Below are 22,974 nucleotides of genomic sequence, written 5' to 3'. Positions count from 1 at the left end.
TTACAAATATATTTACACATTTTCTTTCAAACTAGGCAAACAGAATGTAAACAGTGATCCACAAATAATTACTAGTACACATATTTCACAATAATTATTAGTACACATATTTCAATGGGCAACATATTACATAGCCAAAGTATTTGAAATTCCTTCATTAGAGTTTTGTATGTGTGTGTGTTTGTGTACATGCTTCATATAATTTACATGCTCTGTGTTCACTTTCTTAGTCACTAATACAAGTTTATTTTATTCTCAGCTGTGTCCTGTCACTGTGCTACACATCAGAGATAATTCCATCTATTACATAGAGGAATTGCAAATAATAATAATAATAATAATAATAATAATAATAATAATAATAATAATAATAACAATAACAATAATAATAATAATAATAATAACAATAATAAATATGTTCAGTTTTTGGCATACCTAGGCTGGTCAATAACATCAATCACCTCAAAACCCTTGTTTTCAATGCCTTGATTGGGCCCGTGCTGGTGGGCATTTACATCATAATAGCAAGAGGCACAATGTGCAGTTGCAACAGTCTCAACTTTGGAAAAGTTGGAGAAGTCCACACGATATTTTCCCTCTTTGCTGCGGGAGATGATGGGGAGGAACCTGTAGCCCCACATGATCTCTTGAGGTATGTAGGATGTCCTGACCTGGCAGGAGCTGCTGGTGGTCTCAGCTGTTCCATCCAGAAACACCACCAGCTCAAAGTCCTGCTGGGGTAAAGTGTCCACAGCCATCTGGAACAATGGACTTGTCTTGTCAATGACATGATACAGAGTCAAGGGACATACAAAGAACAGGCTGTCCTTCCCAGCGTCCACCTTAAAGTCAATATTGACCTGCTCCATAATGATTGTTTTGCCTTCAGGTGTGATTGTTGTCCTTATCAGTTTGCCATAAATTTGACTGCCAAACAGCAAGCTTTTGCGAAGGTTGGCCACTCGTATTTGCAAACAGAGTGCATCCAGTTTAGAACAGATAACAGCCATCTCACTGAAAGTGACTGCTTTGCCTATTTTCCTGGGTGAGGACATTTTGGTAATAAGCACACCACACCAGAAGCAGATGATAACTGCACCGACAAGAACCTGGATCATAAGAAGAGAGATGGCACTAGGGCAGTATGGTGTAATTACTCGGTAGCCATAGCCAATAGTCAGCTGTGTCTCCACTGAGTAGAGATATGCAGTGGTTAAGTCATACATATTAAGTACACAGTAATTGTGGCTAACTGAAGCGTTCTGATACCACAAGTCACCATTATCACGGGCTACCCAGTACCAGAGAAGTGTGAAGATAAACCAACTGAAAATGAAAGAGGCCACATAGAGGAATGTGAAGGAGTACCAGCGAAGTTCCACAAAGGTGCTCCAGGTGTCTTGCATGAAGGCAAACCAGATGCCATATCTCATTTTGCCATACTCAGTGTTACAATGGCCAGCTTTGGTCACCAGACGTCTTCGCCGCATTCGTCTGTCAGCCAGGCAGCCTCTTAGCAACTGACTTAAAGACCGAGCCATTCTCAAGATGCAAAAGCCTCAATCTGGGGAGAGAATACAAACATTTCCGCACTAAATGAACACATTTTATTTCAGTATGTATTGAACTCCATAAGTAAAATCCAACAGTAATTATACAAAAGTGCAAAATATGTGATTTAATTTGAGGTTAACATTTGTCAACCATAAAGCAATCGCTTCTCTTTTTATTGAAGTGAAATTGAATTGAATAACCTTTATTGATCCCACAATTGAATTGGGGGATCAATAAAGGTTATTCAATTCAATTAAATTTCATACATAGCCTACCCTTTTTATACATAGCCTACCCATTTCAGCTGACCAAATGTAATTGGGCAAATTACCACAAGTATTATATAACACTGTTTAGTATTTGCTTCTTAACCACATGCAATCTATGACTAGCTGAACATTTTATTCCAGCCTCATGATGGCCTGATTTATTGCAATTGACACTTTAAACATAAAATTTAAAGTCAACAAAATAATCTCAATGAAAATGTTACATTCTGAACGACTTTAACATATTTAACATTATTGATTTATACATGCAAAAATGAGTCAGCACAGTTGGCCAAGAAGCTAAACACCTGCCCAATGACATGTGGTCCCCTAAATAGAAATGAGTGTATAAAGATGAATATTATTCCTACAATGATTAGAAATCCTTCAGAAATAAGAAGTTCCATTAGGATTTGTTGTTTTGAGTGCTGCATTGTGTTCCTGTACCTCTTTCTTTTGTACATGTATTTTATAGTCAACCAGCAGAGATTGTTTAGGACCATTATAGATAAGAAAGTGATAACTGAACATTTTCTTTCTATAGTGTCACTAAAATAACATTTTAGCCATGTGTGTAAAATTAATGGAAATAAAAGCAATGGGGGAGAAAATATGAAAGTCAACAAAGCATAGCAACTAATTACAATAAATTTACAGTCTCAAATAATCAAATAATTTATAATGTCTTTGGGAGTAGCTAAATGATCAATGTGGACATACCTTCAGTAGTGTTTTCTATGCAGCCTGTCTGGCAACAGGTGAAGGAGTATGCCAGAATAATCTGCCTCTCTTTCAACTTGTCCCAATTTCCCAGTCTTATTCTCTTCCGCTTTATGAAAGTGTCTCTGACTCCCTGTTTCAGCTCTGGGCTTATGCACGGCCCCTTTATAGTAGCAAGCCTTAATGTTTACCCGTAAACAAAGAACAGGTGAATCCTCATGTTCGCTTAGTCACACAACCACATGTCTGCAGGAGGAGACATGGTGTGGTAATTTTAAAAGGTTTTGGTACCAACAGTAAAGATGCTGAAATAGGGTTTGATATAGCAGTGTAGAGAGATCACATGCAGACTATGTATTTGCAGAATTATCTGGATTGTCAGGATCTCTGATGCAACTTACTGTTTTGCTTATATGAGATGGGAGCAGGATTTGAGAATAAGATTGGTTTTCCACTGGGCATGAGTAAGGGAAATCTTTTTCATGTCACTCTCAAGATTTATGTAACTTAATACCATGTATTACAATGTTACAATAGGAGTGGGTTGCATCTCTATGTCATGTTTGTGACTCGTGACTTGATACTATTGAATATGGTTTTTGTCCTGCAACAATGCGATGATGCATGAAATTGATGCCTGACTTGTAGCTTTTAAAAGATTATAATCTGACCCAGATCTGGAAACTCTATGGATGTCCAGTACCAGGCTTTGACCTTTCAATGCAACATGCTATATCATGCCAGGATCTCATCTGCTAGGGCAGGTCAAACCTTAATAATAGCTGCACAGAAGCCCCATCTGAACCCCCATGTTTTGGAACAGCACTTCTCACAGTGCTATCAAATATCAGTTATGGTTGATGCAAGCAAATCCATTCATGTAGCACACGCTCTGATGATGTGCTTCCCACTGGCTTTTTAATCCTAGTTCTAAAAAGCACAATATGTACCTAAAGTATGTGCCTCGCCACGCTCACCTCAATTACCTCCAGCCTATTGTGACTCCAGATACACAATAACAAAAGAAGACCTTCATTTGCAGTAACGTGACAGAAAAACTCAGACGCTCACGGATAAAGTTTAGCGATATTGGTTTACTGATGAAAAGGCAGACCAAAAACGTGAACAGTAGTTGGGCAAATGTCAAAACCAGTACTGTGCGGACAAACGACACTTTGGAGGTTCCAAAGACAACATGGACTGGCGAAGTTTAAAATCAGGCAGGCAAGCAGAAAAACATTCAAAGCAATACATGAGTAATACAAAAAATAGAATTAAAAAAAAAACAGGCAGGGTTATAGTATACAGAGCTAGCAACTGTCAGTATGCATACTAATAACAGGCAATACCTCACAACCAGCAAGTGGCCTGAACATGCTTATATACACATACGCTAACTAGAAACAGGTGAAATTGATTAATAGTCCAGAGATGCTAATCCATGGTGGTTTCCTGGGCCATTGTGGGAAATCAAGTCCTGAGCAGCAGGGAAAGAGATCAGCATTACAGTATTCCCCCCGGAGTCCAGAATGCAAGAAACTATGACGACAACTGTGACAATTATTCCCATGCCAAGAGACCATAACACCACCCACATGAGGAGTCAGGGTGAGCACCTTGAGCAGACTTCTGTGGATGCTGGCTATGGAAATATATGGAAATAAACCCAGGTCCAACCCAGGCACCATGTCTCTGGATCCTAGCCCTCCTAGTCGACTGCGTACTGAAGGACAGCGCCATATCGCCAGGAGTCCAGAAGCCTGCACACAGCATACACAGGGGCTCCGTTTCATTCCTACTGGCAGGGATGGCATCTGGTCAGGAGTAAACTCATCTTGGAGACCTGAAACCACAGGCTTAAGAAGAGACACATGAAATGTTCATGAGACTCAGTACTGTGGTGGTAGCTCCAGCTGGTAAGCAACATTACTGTCTTTCTTAAAGATTTGAAACAGGGATGACTTCGGGTTGAGTCTCCAGCATCCACCCATGAACTTGAAATCCTTGGTCAAATGCCATACTCAGTCTCCTGGTTGGTATAATGGAGATGGTCACCAGTGATGATCCACCAACTCCTTATGCCATTTCAACTGCTTCGTTGCGCCTATGATCTTCCTATATCTGCTCATGGCACGGCTAATCCATGATGGCTAGCCATCCATGGAGACAGCAGGGGCCGATAACCTAGAATGCACTCGAATGTGATGATGCTGGTAGTAGAACACATTCCCATGTAATAGTTGTGGCAATCACCTGGTGAGGCAGAATTTCTGGGTAGGCAGATTCTTGAAATACTCAAGTCTTTGCTTTGGAATGATATGATCTGGGAATAAATGTTATTTTGAAATCCAAAATCTAGTTTAGATGCTTGGTTGTTGGTGAGTAGAAATGTATGATTTGCCCCCTCAAGCCAGTGTCGCCACTCCTCCAATGCAAACTTGAAAACCAGCAGTTCACAGTCCCCAGTACCATAATTACATTAAGCAGGTGATCTTGTACAAATAGAGTGCAAAGGGTTATAGCCCTTGGGGAAAGTGCCGGACCTCCCAATCTTGGAGGGATCCGCCTTGACTATGAAGGGTTCTGCTGGACCTGGGTGTTTAAGAATGAAAGTCATGGGGTAGGCCAGTTAAGGATCGCACCCACTTTATGACTGTCCATAGCTACCCAACTGACATTGATCACATATCCCAAGAATTATATGTGCCAGATGTTAAACTCACACATGTCTTTTTTTTATTTAGTCTATTTTTAAGTAAGTGCTGAAACACTTGATGAATGTGAGAATTATGGCATTCAGGATCTGGGGAATACACATGAATATATTTGATGTATGTGAAGGCAAAGTGACCAATCATGTCTCTCAGAATATCCATTTTAAAGACTTGAAAGACAGAAGGTGCTATGCTGAGGTCGAAAGACAATACCAAGCACTCATAATGCCCCAGTGTTCATGAAGTTGGTTTTCCACTTGTTTCCCTGTATTATTTGAATGAAGTTGTACACACTCCTTAAGTCCAGCTTAGTGTATATTTTTGCTTTTCATAAGTGCTGCAGGGCCACCGGCGGATAAAAGGGATAGGGAACTTGTTAGATGCCAACAGTTCAGTAATCTCTGCAAGGATGGAGGCCTTCGTCCCCTCTTCTTGATACAAACAATCCTGATGGTAGGAGAGAGGTGGAAGAGATGGAACCCTGGTCTATGGCCTCCTGTACATATTTCGTCATAGCTTGTTCCTCTCTTGGATTAAAGAATATGCACATCCCTGAAAGTATAAGGCATTATCCTGGAGCTCAGTGGATCTATTGAATATACATTTGGGGGAAGTTCATTAGCTCTTTGATTGCTGAACACTTCCTGGAGGTCAGCATATTCTGGGGTATATACAGCTCCTTTCAATAGTGGTGGAACGTACGGCTGTGGTGGATCGATGTAGGCAGTGCTGGAAACAGAATGGGGACCAGGATAGTAATTCCTTTTCAAACCAGGAAAAGGGGATAATGTTTTTCTAACCAGGGCATCCCTAAGATAACTGAATACTCTGATTTGACGAGAACCAAGAATGTGATTTGCTAAGAGTGCAGGGCACTGGCATCAAGCTTGACAGAACAAGTACAAACCTGAAAAGTGCCTGATTCCACAGGACCTTCGTCGTGGCTGGTGATGAGAGGAACTTCCAATGGCTCTACGGGGATCTTGAGTTCCTCGATGAGGCATGCATGGATGAAGTTCCTCTCTGCTCCAGAGTCGATTAAGGCTGAAAGGACAGAGACACCATGGTATCAGTTAAGTATTATGGGTAGTTGAAACAACTCTGAAACTAACCCCTTTGTGGGAACACTCACCACATTAGTATGCTCCACGCTATTTCCAGGAGTCGATGCAGTACCACAGCTATGCAGCCAGCTCTCCTGCAGTAGATTGCCCGCCACAGTACATACAGAGGCTGCTGCACATCCTCTGCACTCTTTGAAAGGGTAAGGTGCTGAGGACTCACACTGCAGGGACCCCTCCCATCAGTTATGTTCTGGGTCGTCGTGTGGGTTCCATTGGTGTGATGTATTCAGGTCCAGGTGGCTCCTGCCTTTGGATTTGCTTTCACAAAGTAATTGATCCAGTAAAATAGCAAGAGTGATCAACTGATCAGGGTTTAGTCCTTCGTCCCTGCAGACCAGCTCGGCTAGTACATCACCTTGGAGGCCGTTCCTAAATACAACAAGCAGAGCCGACTCACTCCAGCCACTGCCTGCTGCTATGGTCCTGAATGTCCAAATGTACTCTGACGCAGTGCAGTTGCCTTGGCGGAGTTTGTGCAAGAGCTCTCTGAGGCTCTGCCTTCAAATACAGCACTGTTGTTCTGCAGGGAATTGCAGAAATTCACAGGGAATTGTTTGAGTACGTGATCGCACTGCAGTCAACCATGCCAAAGCCTATCAGTAAGGTGTTAGACAACAAATGCTATCTTAGCACAGTCATCGCTAGCTGGGGCATTGTTAAAATAAATTGAGCACTGAAGTACAAAAAACCCAACACATCTCTGGATCTCTGTCATATTTATGTGGTTTACTAACCGGAAGTGCCATTCCCGGGAGAGGAGCTGTGAAGTTTGGGGGTTTAGCGGTGGGTTACCAGGAGGAACAAATCCAACAGAATGTATATGAGTGGTGAGATCCTTGATGCCTGCAACCACCTGGCCAAGCTGCACTTGTTCCTGCTGCCGCTGAGCCAATGACTGAAAAGAATGAGTGAACCCTTCCAACAACCGCTGGTGTTGCGCTAACAAAAGCCCTTTTGTAGAGTGTCAGGATCCGCCGTCTGCATGTTGGGCGAGGTATTCTGTAACGTGACAGCAAAACTCAGACACTCACGGATAAAGTTTAGCTATATCATTTTACTGATGAGAAGGCAGATCAAAAACATAAACAGTATTCGGGCAAAAGTCAAAACCTGTACTGAGCAGTCAAAACTACACAGGAGGTTTCAAAGAGAAAACAGTGAAAGGTGACGTTCAAAACCAGGCAGGCATAAAATATCCACAGACTAATACAAACCAGAAAGAATACAAAAAAATGGCAGGGTCGAGTAGTATACAGCGTCAGCAGTTCACTGAAAAATTTCGGTGTGCATACAAATAGGCAATACAGATAATAGGCCTCGCAAAGAGTAAGTGTCCTGAGGCTTCACACACACATGTTAACCAGGGACAGGTGAAACTGATCAATATTCCAGAGATACTGATATCTGGTTTCCTGGGACACTGTGGGACGTTGAGTCCTGAACAGCAGAGCTGAGTGCAAAGTGACACTTGCACCCAGTATTTTTCATAACACTGCTCAGTTGAAAATCAAGCATAACCCTGGCCCAAAGGTGGAAGTGGAGGTGCTGTCTGAAAATACACTGGAAGAAGTTTGTATTTTACATTGCTGTCCCAACCTCCTCCTCTCAACAGTAAATGTATATTTCTTAGAATTTCAAATCATCAGACAAGTGTTTGGTGATGGTATGTAATTATTGCCTCTACTTTGTAGATGTCCCAAATTATACAAAACACAACATACATGAACATAACAAGGAAATTATAATAGGGTGTTGGTGAGATACTGACATTTTTCATAAAATGTCAAAGTCAAGGGTCTATGTTTAATTAATAGAAAAAGCCAGTTTCATTTCACGTTTTTGTATTTCTTTGCACAAATGTGGATGCCGTGGTATCTTTTCTGTTACTTTCCAGGTCTCCTTAACACAAAAATGTTTTACATTGAAGATCTGATTGATTAGAGATTTTTGGTAGGGGTAATTAAAGCCCTCAACATCAAATCCTCAGAGGTCCGTCTCCCTCATCTCATCAACCCACACTTGTTTGTCTGTTTGTTGTATCATCATGGCTTGTAGATGTTGGACAGAAAACAAAACATTTACATTAATGCAGTAACACAAAACGGAAGAGATTTGGTGCTGTGTCATTTTCAATTACCATAACATGTACAGTGTCAGTGGAAAACATTTCACCAAAATAAACTGTGTAAGATGCACCCGGCATGGCCCCAACATGTATAAGAACATATTTGAAATAAGGTTAGTATTTTATTGTCTATAAAAACATGAGTTATCATATAAGTGCATATTTGAAAGTTAGTATTTTTTGTTTAGCAAAAACCAAAATGTTAATTTATAAATTACATATCAAATCTAATTATCTAGATATTATTATTAAATAAGCAATATGAAGACTTCTGAACTGGTACACTGAACATTGCTATTGTTGTAATAATAATAATAATAATAATAATAATAATAATAATAATAATAATAATAATAATAATAATATAAAAAGCTTTCTAACATTTTGAGAACTTCCAATAGTTTTACACTGCCTAAAATTATAATTTAAATAAAATTGTATAAAGAAAAGATAAGTGATTTACAAATTCACATTCACAATTAAAATAAATAAAAATCACAGAAATAGGTGAATGTAGTCATAAAAATGTAAAGGCAGAGGTTTTTCCAGCTAACACTTCCTTGGAGTACTGGTAATAAGTAATTTTTTTTATCAATGTTTGGCCATGTCTAGTCTAGTAAAGGAAGACCAGGACATTCATGTTGTCTTTTGCATGATATTCAGGGGTGATCAGATCTAAAATAGAGCTACAAGTAAAACTAGATTTTCTAGTCATAGGTTCCATCCATTTAAGGCCATTCAACCACAGTGGAATAAAGCCTACAGTTGTACTGGAAGAATTTGTTGGTAAACTTTGTAACAGAACAATGCCGTGTACGATAATCCCCTGCAAGCCATTGAGGTGGGGACGAGGGTTTTTGAGCAAGAGAGAAATGTTTGTGGACAGACAGACCCAAACAACCTGCTTCCCATAGCAGAACCACCTGGGATTAGCAAAATCTCCAGAGAAAGCTGGAGGCCTTATGGCATGGGACCGTTTTTAAGTGTGTGTCTATCTTTGAACCACAGCACCTTTTTGCAAACCAAAATTCCATTCAAGGACATTAGATCTAATCCAAAAAAAAATCTCTTCAGTGTACCTGAGGTATAATCATTTTTATATAAAAGCAAACAGTAGTATGTCCTATCTGGATCAAGGCATTCGAGTGAACATTTAATGTAAATGCAATGGAGTAAATTTATTTCAGTTAAATAAATTGGCTATTGGAAAATGTTATTCATAAGATGGAAATGGTGGAGACATTTCAGTCATTTATAGTTTGCTCACTGATAAAACTTTGCACACTCAATGCTTCCAAGTTTGTATATGCAATAACAATAAAACAGCTATTTAATGTCAACACAAGCCTATATATCTTGTAGGCTTCACTACATGAAACCTTATCAAAATGCAACTGACAAAATGATCCAAAAGAGGCTTCAAGTCCATGAGACATTGCAAATTTTGTTACATATATATTTTTGTACCATTAGTAGAGTGGTGACAATAGCAATCATCATCAAAGATGCTGAAGTCTCACCAAGAGGAGGCTACATCCCTGATCTTAGTAACAAAACGCTCTGTTGTTGTCTCATCATTGCTTGTAGATGCAGGAACACAGACCATCAACAAAAAACACTTAAAAACTTAAATAAATGCAATAACATAAAAATGAAAGAGAAGTGTTGCTGAGATATTAGGAGCCACCATGTGTACAGTGTCAGTGGAAAACATTTCCCTGAACTCAGCTGTGCAAGATGGAGCAGACATGCCCCCACCCCCATCATACTGTAGAGTCATACAGGGAGCAAAGGTGTGAGCTCCAGAGGTGAGACAGGTTCATCTCTGCTCGGTTGTGTAAGGAAACATGCCCACTCACACACAACCTCCTTATGTGTTCATACCACTACTATTACAAAAGAAAATATTTGAAAAAGGCTAGTAAAATGTCCATTTATAAATAAGTGCAATACAGTTGTACAGATAGTTCACAAATGCACAAGTGCACAAATATCATTTAAAAGTACCCTACATAAACAAAAAAATGATCCTACTGAACACATTGTTAAATTACTTTTTACATTTAAAAACAGAGTTTGAGCTGCTATTTTGAGTTAACTAAAATTGAAAAGTGTAATTACATCATTGATAGAAGAGATACATATCATAATTTGAAGATCAATGAACTCGAAAATGTTACTTCTTTTTAAAAGTCAAAACAAACCATATGTCAAAGTGCATAAAAAACAGCACACAAAAGAAATTTGATAAGTGACACTTATCCATAATTATTAAGTTATACTTTGTTCAAGTTAACCAAACTGGGTACATGCAAAGTTTAAATAAATGAAATAGAAGTTACAAGAGAACAGAAGTATTTCAGTTTTCATACTTTAACCAACTGAAATGTCCTTTTTTGGTGAATTACTCATTGTGAATGTTAAATACTGACTTGGAACAAGTACAGGCTGTTCTGTATAGGCACTCTGTCTCTGGACCAGGACATTCAACAGGTCACGGGAATAATGTTTTTCCATGTAATAGCGTGCTAAAAGTTTTGCTTTTGTTTTTTTGTATGATATTTAGAGGTGGTCAGTTCTAAGAGTTACAAGACAAACAGACCCACATGAAATAAAGTGATTACTGCAGTGTACACAGTGATATTTAGCAGCCTCTGGGAAGGTTTGTGCCAACAACCATAAGACATTGCTGAAAATATCAGGAGATTGCGTGTCAAGACATTCCATCCACAGTGGAATATAGCCTAGAGTTTATCCACAGTGGAATATAGCCTACAGTTGGAGGAATTTGTTGGTAACTCTGACGTACAAAGATTTAAAGTAAAACAATCAACCTGTGAGATGGTGGTGTTGGGGAAGGCAGACACAAATGAACCCTTTACTCTTGCCCAAGAGCCAGCCTCACTGCTTGAAACAAACAACACCATATAATAAACCTTTGATTAAAAAGGTAAACAAAGTTCATTTGAACCTCATTTTACCAATTGCCCACTGATAAAAGCACACATTTGGGTCATCAGTGAAGATGTTTCAGTATGTTGTTTGGCACTGATTGTCCATAGCCACCATACAGAGACCATTTTGCAAATTACCTTTGAGCTCATCACTTGACTGCCTTTCTCCTGACATTGGCATAGCTGATTGAGATTCTAATACCCTCAACAAATTTTGTGTTACACTACACTCCACAACTGTTTCCCAGCATTTATTCCACACCCTACTGTCTCCATGAATTTACTCCACACCATTCTGTCTCTCTGCATTTCCACCACACCAGTATTTACAAGAGCAGCACAATCAAAATATGGAGAAAATGAGCAAAATGAAGAAAGTGAGGCTCAAGTCGACACCTCAAAAGTTCATTACACGTTGCAAGGGCAAAACAGACAAACGGAATCCAAACGGCAAAGGTCAAACATGGTGAGGTCCAAAGGCAAAAAAGCCAAGCGAAGACAAAGGATAAAAGGGCAGCAAAAAGTGCAATATCAAGGCAAGATGAATCAGATGAAAGTTATGAATGAAACATGGCTTGGTGACTCTGCACAGTCTTTGTAAACAGATGTGTGATGAAAGATCTGCGCTCTGAACTTTGTCTTCTACGATCCAGCTCTTCTACGATCAACGCAATACATGGCTTACAGATCTGGGGTGGGTTTCCCGAAACGTTCGTAGCGCTAAGTACTTCTTAACCTCATACGTTTCATACGAGATTACGAAGTACTTAGCGCTACGAACGTTTCGGGAAACCCACCCCTGCTCAAGAACATGACATCTGTTCACCCAATCACATTGGGGGTTTTGAAGACTGCTCCCAATATGTCCTGCAACCGCTGAAGCCAGGAGTCTCTCCAGTATTTAAAAATATTAGTATGAAGTTTTACATTAATATGAAGAATCGTTGCTGACTCATGTTCTGGGCCTGGCCAGAGCAATCAGCTGTTTACTGAGAAGATAATTCTCCCTTTTACACAGCAGTCCACAGTCCTGTTTGTTTGTGAGGTCTGGATGTGGGAGTCGGGGCCCCAAACAAAGAAAACACAAAAACAATGCAAAAAACGGAAGAGAAGTGTTGTCGTGACAAGACCAGCGTGGCGTAGGCCAACATCATCTGTAATGTCAACGGCAAACACTTCCTGTGTGAGGTGCGCTAGCTGGGTGAGACACACCCGATCAACCCCACCCTCCTCCATATTACAGAGGTAGTGGAAGTAGCTACTGAACAAAAACAGAGGAGAAATTGAGATATTGTCATCTGCTCAGGTTTATAAAAAGCTTAAAATCCTAAATTCCAACATCTGCGCCCATATGAAGCAGTTCCAGTGTATAGTATGTACTTAACAAAATGTAGTAATAATAGCTATTTAACAACAAAAATAATGTTACCGTTTTATTATTGCATTTGTTAAATGCAATAATTATATATATTTTTATTTATATTAGATCATCTGGCATTATACTCACAGACTTACTTCAGAATGTGTATGGGAATGCCACACAACACAATCAGGATTCACATGTAGACAGAAGGTAACCGTGTTTTACATCAAAGTTTGTTCAGTATTAAAACACTTGGTGTAGGACACAGTTAAGTAGCAAACAATTAAGTGTTTATTCATGCTATACTTATTGAAAGGGCAGAATATTCTGTTTGTGTGTATATTTTGGATATATGAGGTAAAATAAGGAAAATAACTTCTGTTTCTTCTGTTACTAGTTTTTCTGTTATTATTTTAATATTTTATATGTCTTAAGTGTGTTACAATTATTAAAAAATAAATAAAAATATGTGGGGGAGCCTTACTTTTATGTTTTAATACCATATGCTCATATAATACACGTGAAATTTGATTAATCATTGCTGACTCATGATCTGGGCCTGGCCAGAGCAGTCAGCTGTTTACTGAGAACACAATTCACCCTTTTACACAGCAGCCCACAGTTCTGTTTGTTTGTGAGGTCTAGATGTGTGTCGGGCCCCAAACAAAGAAAACACAAAAACAATGCAAAAAACGGAAGAGAAGTGTTGTTGTGACAAGACCAGCGTGGCATAGGCCAACATCATCTGTAGTGTCAACGGCAAACATTTCCTATGTGAGGTGCACTAGCTGGGTGAGACACACCCGATCAGCCCCACCCTCCTCTATATTACAGAGGTTATAGTGGAACGGATCAACAAACAAACAGATAAGACACTAATTCCTGGGGGGTATTCCAGAAAGCAGGTTTAACAAACTCTAAATTTAACCCTGAACTAAGTTGTCTTACCCCGATCTGACATACTATAAAAGGCATTCTTAAAGGAACGCCGATAAATAAGATTTATCATGGACTTAAATGCGAAAATCATTGCAGAGCATCGTATTTCACACCACTGTAGCTTGAAGTATTAATGACTGCATATGCAGAATATTTAGATATTATTAAACATAAATGTAATACTACGGTAGCTGCTAGAGAAAGGAAGTCAGCATGTCAAAAAATTGGCAACAGAGTTAATGCGTTAAAATTATATTTTTATATTTAGCAGAAGGCCGCGATTATATTATTTTATATATATTCTCCACATTTATAATACTGTATTGTGTTTAAAAAATTATTTTTAATTGAACATTTACTAATTCCAGGTCTAATGCAAGTGGTGTGAAACGCACATGGCATCAGATAAAAATGAAGTATAAGAATATAGTACAAAGTGGTATGGCTGTACATAACTATATCTTTTTGTTAATATATATTCTTAAATATATTTATTTACAGTAAAAATGAAATGAAACATAACAGTGAATTTGATTGTAATGTATATTAAAAGGTTACAGGATGGATGGGTGCATGATTTAATGTGACAGGCAGTGATTGCAGATGGAGTCTCTGACAACTGTACCATCTCTGTTGTCACCCACATGCATGTAAGGTCTGTGGGCATGTCCGAGATGGTAGGCTGTTGCTCTCCCTGGATGGTTGCAATGTTGTGTAATACCACACATGCCATTATTATGTGGCACTCCCTCTCAGGGGTAACTCTGAGGCCATTCAGGCCTCAAGGAACCTGGTCTTGAGGATTCCTAGGGTCATTTAAATTCTTTCCCTGGATTTGCTGTGGGCCTGATTGTAGCGGGACTGTGGTCCAGGTGCAGGATCTGAATAGGGAGTCATGAGGTAGGACAGGCCCTCTGTCTCCATGAAGGAATGTCCTATAGTGTCCTATAATCTCACTAGGGATTGCAATGATTTAATAATTACACTGCATGTGAACAAATAGCAAAACTACCACAGGTAGTTCCTCTTTGATGTCCCTAACTAGCTTATGCCCAGGAAACACCACAAAACTGGGCACTAGTCGTTTTAATGCCAGACATACTTTTCAGACAGAAAGACATACAATAGCTTGGCTGACAGGTTCTGCATCTCCTACACTATAAAGAAAACCTCCAGTAGCAAAATAACAAAGAGCGTTGTATAAAAATCTGGAGAGAACCGAGGGCTGATCTGTAATGTTTGAAATGTGACGCTTAATAATGTTACTAATGTAAGCAATGGATTGGGCTGAAAAATGATAACAATAACATTCATTTAAAAAATCATCCGAATAAGATAGAAGGCCTATGTCTATTTCTGGGTTTTATAACACATTCCCGATGAAGAGCTCGGCGAATAAACTGAGCTTCAATATCCACAGGATCCTCGAGGAAAGGACACGTCATGATGACGTATGTTTGTAACTCAGGTTTAGGTTCAAGTTAATCTGCCAGCAAGCAGGTTAGCTTCAGAGCATAGAATGCTATAGCAATTGACACTGAGTTAGTTTTAACCCACTTTCTGGAACAGAAAACTTTCGGATTTTAGTGAACTCAGAGTTAACATACCCCGAGTCAGATACTTAACCTGCTTTCTGGAACACCCCCCTGGTCAGCTTCATCAGTTTTAAATGTGTTACAACTAACACAAAAGTCTTCTCTGTCCATAGGAGCAGGTGTAATAATTTTAGGTTTTTAATATTAGTAAAAGTAAGTATTATTTTTTTATTAAGTGTGATATTGTTAAACTAACGAAGTTTTGTTTTAACAAAGAATCACTCTATGGTGTCCCAGTGTTGTGAAACTCCTCCACAGTATGGTTTAGCTTCAGCCCTGCTCTACCATATACTGTTTAACTCATACGCTAATCATCAAGCCTTGTATGAAGTCATTAAGGTCTTAGAGTGAAGACAGCATAAAACTACAGCAGCGTATACAAGCTTGGAATAGAAACCTTGCAGCTAGACAAGGTATTCAGGTTGGGATATACTGCCATCTAATGGCTATGTGATGAACTGCTCAAAATGTTTTTAGTTTTTTTTTTTTTCGTGGTGCAAAAAGTAAGCTTTATATTGGAGAGAGGAAGCAAACAAGTAGAAGCCTGTCTGAGGTACAAGAAGTGAAGTGGTTCCTGCACATGTAATTATAATGATCTGATATGATACAATCATACCTTCAGTGAGCTCACAATGGTCCAGCCCCTGAGGATGACTCCCCATGGAAGTGTGGTGAACATGAGGCACCATTCATGATTTAGGACATTACTTGGCTATGATTACAGTTCCTAAACCATAAATTAAATGGATGAATTTATGGGTGGGGCTGATTAATACAGTGGAGTGCACAAGTGATAGGAAAACAATGTAGGTTGTGACTCAGAGATTCAGCATACTGGAACCATGAGTGACAATTGGTTTAAAGTGCAGAATATCAGCATTCATTTATAGATATTAACATTATTTTTTGCATTCAGGATAAAATAATCTTGTCAAGAACAATCAACAGGATATATGTTGGGGGACTAGACTTGGTATCCGAGGAGAATTCTGCTCTTTGGCTCCAAGAGGATTCTGGATCCTTTGCCTGCACTTTACTGTGGTAGACTGGACTGCTCCTCCAGCTCCCTCACGTCTCTCACGTCGTTTATGTCTCTCTCACGTCTCTCCTCTCTCACATCATTCATATCTATCTCTCCTCTCTCACCTCCGTCCTCACCTGTCTGAAGCTCATTCTTGCTGTCCACATGTCCCAGAATAGAGGACAGAGCCAGGAGTCAGCCAAGCTGGAGTACGTGTGAGTTGGTGAATGTCAGAGACTGTGACCTTGTGACATGGAGGGAGAGAGAGAGAGAGAGAGAGAGAGAGAGAGAGAGAGAAAGAGAGAGAGAGAGAAAGAGTAACAAGGCAAACAAAGGCAGCAAAAGTAGAAGTTTACCAGAATAAAAAAAAAATAGAGCCAAAAGGTCAATTTAGAGCCAAATGAAGTAGGATACATATAGACACACAAATCACACCAAACAGAGACAGATAACAGGTAGAAGCTCACCAGACCGACAGGAGTGTTGAGGGGTTTCCAACACAGCCTGAAGATAACTGGGTTACAAACCAGTCATACCTTCAATGATGTTGCCAGCCATTCAACCCCTGTGGAAGATTAGTGGACATAACCATGGTGAAAACGTATGTGCAGAACTGTGGGAAAGATACGTGAACATCAGCATGTAATCACCTTTCCTCATCACAGGGAAGACCTAATAGAATTTTGAGGGGGGGGTGCATTTTAAGGAAGAGTTTCAGGACTCTTCTTTATACCATATATAGTATTTCCCCAGACTGGCTCAGTAGAGTACCTGTCTCTTTTACTTTTTGACATTTCCCTGTGAGTCTGTCTTCCTCTGTAGAGTGCGTGTTCATGCATGGAACGTATCCCTGTGGCCGGAGCTGACACGTGACTGACCACTGATCCAACCGCAGTCAGGGACCGAAACACAGAGAGAGGACCAATAGTCAGACTCCATTTGAGGAGTGGTGAGCATGAGTCTGGAGCTCTGTTGGTCAGGGTGCAGCGTAACCAGAAGAGAAAGGCCTTAAAAAGAGAAAAGCCACAGGCCTTCTGTCGGTACCACATGGTTAAATCTTTCAGAGAAGTTTCCAAGGTTTTTTTTTTTTTAGATTTTGTATTTTATTTTTAAATAAACCCCAACACGCAGCCCTCCAGAGAAGTGTGACAAAAACGCACCCCTCCAGAGAAGTTTGACCAAGACGCAGCCCTCTAGCTGTGCCAGACAAACTCTTCTACATGTGCCACTGACCCTTCCAACAGTGTCTGGGTGTCATGGAGACTTGAAGATCCTCAGACCTTCCCCGTGCTCTCCTGCTGGGCTGGGTTTAGATGTTTCCTGTTTAGACTCATTGGTTCTCACTAATCTGAAGATTAGACATAATATATATTCACTTAGCTTCTTTTTCCATTGCAGTGTAACTATGTCTTAATCTTACATTTGCTCACTGATGTTTTCTGAGCCTTCTCTTCCTCTCGAGGCTTGCTCTCAGGAACCTTCCTTTTCTCACTGTGCCTTTGGGTTGTTTACTGGGGGCCTCATCCCTGATTCTGTCCATATATGGTTGGACAATGGCTGTTAACAGCTAGGTACAAAAAACACCTGAGGAACTGGATTAGGCGTATTGGGAGAGAAATTCCTGCGCTGTAAAATCATATTGCATGAATAAACCCTAAATGAATGCTAAAACTAAGTAGTTTAGTGCCATAAATACGTGGGACATAAATAGTACTGATTATGATAAGATTCAACATACTTACAAGTAATATTCTAACATAACGCCAATACTAATGTCTACATGGTTCCTTCCGATGGAGACCAACAACCCACAAACTGAGCAGTGAAATCACTTAGAGAAGCTGAAGACAATTTCACAAATTCCAAACAGACAAAGAAACCTCAAGTACCATTTATATTACATAAACAAATAATAAATGTTTGTTACTCTAATAGATGCACACAACAGAAGCAACAGTTCCCTGATCTAAAGACACTGAAGGAACAATGATGCCACCTAGTGGTTAACAGAGCACATTATAATTAACATAGCGCCCTCACTTGTTTGTCGATCAAACTTCTGCATGCTAAACTAACAAAAAAAAACCATTTGTTATGGGTTTCATTAGTTATGCTGTGTCCTGTGTGTTTTGGTATCACTTCACAGTACTGTTCCTATTGTTCCTAACTGCGCAGTGGCCAGTAATAAATGTTTTAAATAAAAACATAAACGGTTTAAGCATACCCAATATCCGGTATCCATTTCCGTAAACTAAATGCATCAGTCAAATTTCATTCACCGTTCTAAAGACAGTGTGTTATTCATCTAAGTTACATGACTCGACACACTATGCACCTGTATATTAAAGCATTTTTTTGTATTGTACATTTTCTTGTTTCTTGTATGTAATGTATTATTGTTACTAATTATATATATATATATATATATATATATATATATATATATATATATATATATATATATATATATATATATATATATATATAAAACAATACAATACAATACATGTACAGTACAATAATGAAGATCTAAGCTAAAGTGAAGATGTTAATTATAATAATAACCTCAGCTCACAGCATATAATATAACAATTGACTGATGGTATGGTATTATATATATATATATAATACTATACCATCAGTCAATACTATACCATCAGTCAATTGTTATATTATATGCTGTGAACTGAGGTTATTATTATAATTAACATCTTCACTTTAGCTTAGATCTTCATTATAGGGACATTAAATAATAGATTATGTCTATGTCAGATCCACAGTCAAAAGGACAAAGTTTGTCTCTTTAGCGCCCTCTGCTAGCAGTCTGTAAGGTAATGGCAGCCTACCAGCAGACACTGTCGCCCTACAGTAGCAGCTCCACGTGAGACATTCCACACAAACTACAAAATGATGGTCAACAATAATTGCTTGAACACAAGGCTTATTTGTTTAGTAAGTGCTTTATTAAGTTTACTAACTAAAATCCACACTTAAAGTATTAATTACACTGAGACAACCTGCTTGTAGCTACTATGTAATCACAAAAGTGAGGAATGCAGGTTGTGAACTGGATTTAGATGGGAATGAAGGATCCTCCCATTTGACCTGATCACTGGAAGTATTGGCACCTATTTTTGGTTTAGTTTCCCCCCTCAAATCTGCTATTCCTCTGTATCCATATCCATAGTTACTGCTTAGAATCTTAGTCACTTTCATGACTTCCTCAGTCGGGCATTGAAGGCTAAAGATTTATATGTGATACAGAGGCCAAATGCTGAACCACCACTGAACCTCAAGCTGAGCGCAGAATAAGATACAGGTGAATTCAGTCTTGACAGGCTTCTGCACTTCGGTTATATTTATGAATGCATTACAAAGGTTAGGAGTCTTTTGAAGTCTGCACACTGGATCAAATATAAAACGGGTAAATAAAGGCACTTGAATCCCAGTAAACATGCAGTAATCTACAGGCCTACAAAACAGACCATAACTAACTGGGCAATGACGTTTTTTTTAAATGTTGAAACAATGCGAGTTTTAATTTGAGGGTATTTATATCTGTGTTTTTATATATAGCCTGCTAATCTTTTGGCCATGGGCATAAGTAATTTGCCAAGTTAATCTTTTAGATTCCTGCATGCCTGCAAAACTTTTGCGATTGACGGTTGCATGTGGCCCCTAGAATCTAGGGCCTAGACGGTGTCACGAGTACCAGACCCACATGAGGGGATCTACACAGCAAAGAAGTCCAGACTACAGCAATTCTTCCACAGGAATTCAGGTAACCTATAATTACTCTTACCTGCTCAGGCACCCACTAACAGATAACTCAGATGGCAACCATATAAAACACATCACATTTATTTACCCAGTTCACTGGACTAACTTAGGCAGATAAGAAACAAAACAAAGTAATAATGATATTAATAATAATAATAATAATAATAATAATAACAATAACAATAATAAAATGCATAATGTAATTAAATGTAGCCAAGTTCACTCAAATCTAAACAATCTACTCAAGTGCTATATGTTTAAAATACAAAGTATATCACAATTTCAGTTTGTCACATCCAATACCTCACAGTAGATATTAAATACAATAGCCTTCAGTAACTTAGAATTTCGCTTTTAAAATACTGGACTAAACAACGTATGCCTCTGTTAATAATAAAATTATTATTATTATTATTATTATTATTATTATTATTATTATTATTAATAATAATATTAATAATAATAATAAGTAAAATCAAGTCAAAGAAAACAGAAAACAAGACTGCAACCAAACAAATGGAAAAATCTAAATAAAAAACCTAAATATAGTGAAACAGCTTGAGTGTCAGTCCCTATGTCATTGCATACAGTCATTGCATACAGAACTCAAACTACCAACTTTCCAAAATGAAGGCATAATTCACCATTACCTTTGGTCTGGTCTGATCTCTCCAAATATAGGACTCAACATCTACCCGCAGTGCTGTACACAATGCGTTCATATTTTTTGTGAATCCGGAACTTGAACCGTTCCGTATATAAACAATGAACGTGAACCCAAGCGCCGTTCACTCTCGCTCACGTTTTACTGCACGCCGCTTCCGTAAACACAGCCCAACATGTCCACTGCTAGCGTACAGGACACACTACTGACGCCGGTTTGTTTAAACATTTAAATACATTTTATGAATACACATGTGGAGTCAAATGAAGAAGAAAAAACACCACATGTTTTTATCAAAATTGTGCTAACCAGCATATTGTGAAGGACGCGCTGCCTTCATTTCCCAACTGGATTACATTCTTCATTAAAAAAATTAACTATGAATGTGAACTAGTTCATTTTCAGGAGTAAGAACTAAACTTTATCAGTTTAGTATGAACTGGCCCAACACTTTAAATAACCAACATGAGTGCTAAGAATCGAAAGAATAACAAAGTACGAGCATCATACGTTACATATGTAGTTTTAGCAACCACATAAATCGGCTTCCTTCACATAAACAGTAGTCTAAAATAAATCATATTCATTTGTTAGTGTTTGTTTAAACTATTAAAAACAAATTCATTAAGTAAAAATACTCACGTTCAATTACTTCAAATGTCTTCCCAGCATATCAGATTACCGACACTGAATCATTCACTCCATGGTTCAAAGCCTACGACAGAGGAAAACTTCTCGTCGCCTATCAACCAACAGACAAGCAATATTATATTTACAGGTTTACCGACTACTTAAAATATCTAAAAAATTTAAAACTCCGATCAAAATTGTGTATTCAGCAGCTTTGCTATTTCTCCCAGCAGGAGAACGCCGTGACCCACAGCACAGATGACCAGACTTACTGTAAATCTCCCGAACTAATGTGCGTATGGAACAGATTCGCTGCACCACGGTAACTATACTACTTGCTGGGTCCTAGAGCCCCGCACTTCAATGACTGCTGTCACTATTGCAGGTGTTCGCTGGGTCCTAAAGTCCAAACCATTCATTAGTGTAAATGTAAAAAAAAAGTAAATGTGCCATATCCCAGCCATAATGTACACATGGGCCCCACATGTGATTTAACTGGGCAGTATGGGTTTTATCTGGGCATGGGCTTAGAGTGGGCTTTTTGAAGGGTTCTATTCGGGCTCCAGTTGAGTTACATTTAATAATAATAATAATAATAATAAATCTGTTTTATATAGCGCTTTTCTTAGTACTCAAAGTCGCTTTACAGTAATTTCACACAAAAATTCACGTACAAACATACACACAAAAAAAGAAAGAAAACAAAACGGAAAGATAGGGTAATGACTTAAGTGTTATATGCAGACTGGAAAAGGTGGGTCTTGAGGTTATGTTTGAAGGAGTGCAGAGAATCAGAGTTTCGGATGGTCAGGGGTAGAGAGTTCCAGAGGGCGGGGGCAGCAATGGCAAAAGCCCTGTCCCCAATGGACCTGTGTTTGGTGGAGGTAGTAGGAGTGAGGAGGTTGGCATCTGCAGAGCGGAGTTTGCGGGTGGGGGCGTGACGGTGCAGGAGATCTGATAGGTATGAAGGGGCAAGGTTGTTGAGGGCCTTGTAGGTAAAGAGGAGGATCTTGAAGTGTATGCGTTGTTTTATGGGAAGCCAGTGAAGTTGACGAAGGACAGGGGTGATGTGTTGTCTGGAGGGGGAGCCGGTGAGGAGTCGGGCAGCAGAGTTTTGAACATATTGTAGTTTTTGAAGAACAGAGGAGGGGAGACCATACAGAATGCTGTTACAGTAGTCGAGTATGGAGGTGATAAAAGCATGAACTAATGTCTCTGCAGCAGAGGTGGGAAGAGTGGATCGCAGACGCGCTATGTTGCGTAGGTGGAAGAAGGATGTTTTGACTACATGGTTGATGTGAGATTTGAAAGAAAGTGTGGGGTCCATATAAATCCCAAGGTTTCTGACTAGGGGGGAAGGAGTGACAGAGTGGCCGTCAATATCGAGAGTGAGATTTTGGCAGGTGGGGAGGCTGGATTTTGGACCGAAAATAATGATCTCTGTTTTATTACTGTTTAGTTTGAGAAAGTTATGAGTCATCCAGTTTTTGATGTCTGTAAGGCAGCAGGTGAGGGTGGCGAG

General features: G+C 39.1%; 1 pseudogene across 10 annotated transcripts; it reads right to left on the bottom strand.

Moving 5' to 3' along the window:
* LOC143497320 (ATP-sensitive inward rectifier potassium channel 1 pseudogene) lies at positions 1 to 21,766 on the bottom strand (annotated as a pseudogene). Of its 10 annotated transcripts, none has more exons than XR_013125829.1 (9): positions 21,725 to 21,766; positions 21,465 to 21,564; positions 16,846 to 16,943; positions 16,516 to 16,622; positions 7,116 to 7,380; positions 6,390 to 6,974; positions 6,165 to 6,301; positions 2,544 to 5,986; positions 3 to 1,564 (listed from the first exon to the last, which is right to left on the bottom strand). The product of XR_013125829.1 is annotated as an ATP-sensitive inward rectifier potassium channel 1 pseudogene, transcript variant X3 (transcript). The 10 variants fall into 10 exon arrangements; XR_013125830.1 differs by having other exon boundaries at positions 6,390 to 6,901; XR_013125827.1 differs by having other exon boundaries at positions 6,390 to 7,380.
* Positions 21,767 to 22,974: the final 1,208 nt, after the last annotated feature.

This window comes from Brachyhypopomus gauderio, unplaced genomic scaffold (genome assembly GCF_052324685.1).
Source record: "Brachyhypopomus gauderio isolate BG-103 unplaced genomic scaffold, BGAUD_0.2 sc106, whole genome shotgun sequence".
NCBI classification, from domain to species: Eukaryota; Metazoa; Chordata; class Actinopteri; order Gymnotiformes; family Hypopomidae; genus Brachyhypopomus; species Brachyhypopomus gauderio.
The sequence above is the reverse complement of the archived record's forward strand: the minus strand, read 5'-3'. Positions and strand labels throughout refer to the sequence as shown.